Source organism: Teleopsis dalmanni, chromosome 1, assembly GCF_002237135.1.
Source record: "Teleopsis dalmanni isolate 2A chromosome 1, ASM223713v2, whole genome shotgun sequence".
Classification (NCBI taxonomy): domain Eukaryota; kingdom Metazoa; phylum Arthropoda; class Insecta; order Diptera; family Diopsidae; genus Teleopsis; species Teleopsis dalmanni.
Genome location: NC_051846.1, coordinates 182,158,067 through 182,162,642, shown reverse-complemented (window position 1 = coordinate 182,162,642; position 4,576 = coordinate 182,158,067).

The following is a 4,576-nucleotide window of genomic DNA, read 5'->3' as shown; positions in this document are numbered from 1 at the left end:
AAATGAAGTAAATTAACTTAAGACAAACAAATAAATTAAATAAATAAACAAAAAAAATTCTAATTTTTTTAAATTAATTATGATCCTACACGTAGATTGACACGTTTCCGTTTGCCATATTTACCGCTCTGGTGTACGGTGCCAGCATCACGCCCAAATATATTCCAGAATGGACGCGGTGTTGTGCTTGGTGGTGTCTTATTAATGATAATGCAGTTCACGTCATTGTCATTGGAACCACCAGTTTGAGTTGTGGTAAATGTTTTAGTAAAAGTATTAGTTCCCTTATCGATGTTTTCTAAATTGTTGTTCTTTCTGCGGTTAATATCCCTGTTGGACAGATTTGCATTGTAACGGTGATTGAAGTTAGATTGGAAACGGTCTTTTTTCCTGTTATCATAATCTGGTCGTCTTGTTGGACGGCGTTTTCTATACACTTGAGGACGTCTCTTATTTTGATTCTGTATGCGTTTCCTATTGTTTGTCACCTTCTTGATTGGTTTATTTTGTTCAATTGGTTTACTTGGTCTACTTGGACGACGTTTATTCACAATAGTTTGTGGTCGCCTTGTTGGCTTTGTTTTCTTATTCGTTACTTTTTTCTTTCCACCCGTTTTAGTTGGTCTCTTCTTATTTTTCTTACTTTTCTTTCCTTTTTTACTTTTCTTGCCTTTTTTACCTTTCTTGCTTTTCTTTTTCTTACCTTTTATTGGTCTCTTATTTGCATCAGCATTGTTATCATCAACACCAGTTGACCAAATAGCCGTTGTGCTTATTGGACTAAGCTCTTCTTCATAATTTAATGCATGATCATCACCATCATCATAATCGTCGTATTCATATTTTTCAACATCACCTTCATTTGGTGGCACATATTCGAAAACAGCATGTGTTTCTGGATTAACTTTAGGAGGTTTATTGGAATGTACGATCACAATACCATTTGTACTACTCATTGAAGGTCCTGCATTTACTGCGTTTACTGCACTTACTGCATTTACAGCGCTTACCGCATTCACATCTTCTGTTCCTACAATAATGCCACCATTTTGTTGCAAAATTAAAGGTAAGTGTACGTCTTCTTCCTCATCATCATCATCTTCTTCATTATTATTGTTTTCATCGGATTCAGAAGCTTGTTGTAAAATTGCAATATGTGCAATTTCATCATCACCATTTTCCATATCATCCTCGTTATCATCTTCATCTTCAGCATCTACCGCTGTATCAGTATTAACAGCGGTTGCTGGTGTTACTAACGCCCATGTATCTGACAATCCCTTCTTGAGTGTATGGATTTGATTCTCATTGACTGAATCGTCTGAATCTGGTTCTGAAGCGGGAGCAGAATTTCTCTTACGTCTAGTAACCACACATTGTCTTCGGCCACTATTCACTTGACGACCTTCAATGTTAAATCTCTTTACTTCATATTCATCACCATTCTCATCGACTTCAATTGAAGTTTCAGCTGAAGGAAATAAAAATGAAAAGAATTTTATTAAATATAATTGAGAAAAATTGGCATAAGGTTTATATACGTATTATGTATTTATCTATTATGCTATATATGGGTGCTATAAATACTAAAGATGAATAAGTTATGATGTTTACTATTACTGATTCCAATTAAGATATTTCTCTACAAATTTTATATTATATAAATGTATAATGAAAAGTTACGAAGCAGTACACATATAGTAGCAATGAATCATATACATATATCCAATATGTATATAGGTATATGTCACCATCTTGAGTGGACATGACTTTGAAGGCACGTAGTCCAAATACACAATATTTCAAATTTATAACGTAGCTATCATATACTTAGTGGTAGTTACGTAGTTAACAATAAATCTCATATCTCTCTAGTTCCCACACTGAGAGACTAAAAGTATAATGCTTATCGATTTCGAATTTGAATTAGATAACGCTAGTTTAGGTAATTCAACAGATAATTTTCTGGTAATTCAAGTGATTAGATTAAATCAATAAAATATCCCTACTGATGAGGCTCTTATCTTATATGCAGACCTGTCAATGGGTTATGAACGGCTACTGTATTACCAGAAGATTAGAGGCAAAAAGATAATTTCAACTTTTACTGGTTTGCTTTTTCGCTGCTTAACACTCGCCAGAAGGCGTTTCTTGACTCTGAAGTCTTCAGTTTCTCTCTGATATCACTTGGATAAGCATTTCAGACTTAATCGTCTTTATTGAGAATATTTGAGGAATATTTTTATTTCACCTTGTTATAATTAATAACCCGAAATAACAAACTGTGGTATCACAATAGTCCCACTTTTAGAGCCTGAGTGAAGCGCAACTCTTGCCAAAAGGATTGTCTCTAACATTTAACATCTACAAGTACCTGTACTTTAGTTATACTATAATTTGAAAATATATACTTTTAGCTTAGGTGTAATAAAATTACCGAATTATTTTTCATAATTATAAACCAAAAAATTATCTTTGGTTTATATTATCCCAATCTTTTTCTTATTGGGATTTCTATTCTTATGTGAACAATATTTCTAAAATATGAACTGGATAGAGCCAATTTTAGAAATATCTCTTTATGAAGCTTGAAATTTGGAACTCTATATTGATAATTCTTTATTACTGAAATTTTATTTGTCTTAGTCACATAAGAAATATATTGTAGAATAGTAATAAATAATTGGAGTTTATTTTCCAACGAAAGTCTTAACTGGACTTAAGTGGTTGCACTCTAGCGAATAAAAAAGTTATGTGTTGATAATCCTATAAAGGTCTTAACTGGATCTTAACTGGTTCCACTCTATAGAGCAAAAAAGTTATATGTTGTTCATTTTTAGTTCATAGTTACTTATGCTTTCAAGGCTCGAGCATATAGATGATATGAGACATGTTTGAGTGGGTTTTATTTCTTGAAGGATGTCAAAGTAAAATGTTAAATATTGAGTTTTATCTGGACTTACTAAGCCAGGATCAAGTAGCACTCACTAACTGTATTTTAAAAATATTCTTATACCTCCTCATCAAAGGAGATTGGAAATTTTGGTAACTAATAACTAATTATCAAATATGATCTGGCTTTCTTTTATAATACTTTTGTAAAACTAAAAGCATTTATAGTGACATGCTGTAAAATATAATTTATTGTATTCGATTAATTAATGCTTCGTGTCGAATCAAGTTTTTTTCATCTTCATGTATAGTATATTTTCACGATTAATATATTTTTATTTTTTATTAAGGATTAAGTATTAAGTGATCATTATTTTTTATTATAAATTAAACTCCAATACACAAATGTATTTATTCCAATCAAGAACTTTTCATTGTATATATATGTATTGTAGATATTTTTAAACGTCAACGATTTAACATCTTTTATTACAACTTTATTAAAATAAATATTTTTTATAATAAATTAAATATATATTTAATAGAATCTCACTTAGTCCTTTAATTTGATTTTATAAAATTTGAAAGGACTTTCGCTTTTTATTGCAATTTCATCATAATTACATGAAATTTTTTATAATGATTCAAATATATTTTTAACAGAACTTCACTTAGTCCTCTATTTCAATTTTATAAAATTTGGAAGGACTTTCGATTTTATTATTTATTAACTTATCCTTTTTATTACATTTGACTAAAACCACGATGAAGCACAAAAGAAATAGAAAGCACAGTTTTTGCCTCATCTTTCGAACTCTTACAGAGACAAAATATAATTAGAAACTAAAGCCAACGAAATCTGTGACTTACTTTTATAAGTTCGCCACTGCGAAGATGTTTTTTTTTAATCGCTAACTAACTAATCAAAAAAAAAATTTATTAAAAAATTGATACATCCAAAAGCGAACTGTATTTGTTGCCAAACAAAAGAACATCATTAATTATTCATAATCACGCATGATTTCACTAATAGACAAAAGATTTGCATATTCGTATCAGAAGAAGAAATGAAGAAGACACACACAAGATACTTAGTACGAATCTTCTATCGAAGAAGCGAATTCTTCTTCTCGCAATAATCAAAGATAACTGGTTTGTCCAAATTTGCGTAATTGGGTTAATGGCATGAGTCCGTATTTTAGTATTAAGTTCATTCCCATTTCACTATCGCCCATGCGTCGTCGCTTTTCGATGAAACGAAATTGAATTGCTCTCGGTCATATGTGAGTAATCTGATTGACCTGGCTGAGTTGGCTGAGTTAGCAAAGGTGGCTAAGTTGTCTAAGTTAGCTGTGTTGGCTGTGCTAAGCGAACCACAAGAACTCTTCGTGGAATTTAGGTTTTCGATTAATTATTCGCAATTTGTATGTAAATTTTATAGAAGAAAGTTAAAATATGATTTTAAATATACTTTTAGGAAAAAGTCATTTGAATCTCAAAAAAAAAAATTCTTTTATGGTATATTTAAAATATTTTCTATTTTTTTGTTGATGTGATTCAAGTATTTCTTATTTCCCATATTCGCTTTTCGACACAATTTAGACACTTTCCGAGATATTGTCTAACTTCGGGAAGGTCAAAGTTTTTTACTATTTCATTTCAAATATTTACTTCTAAATATTTT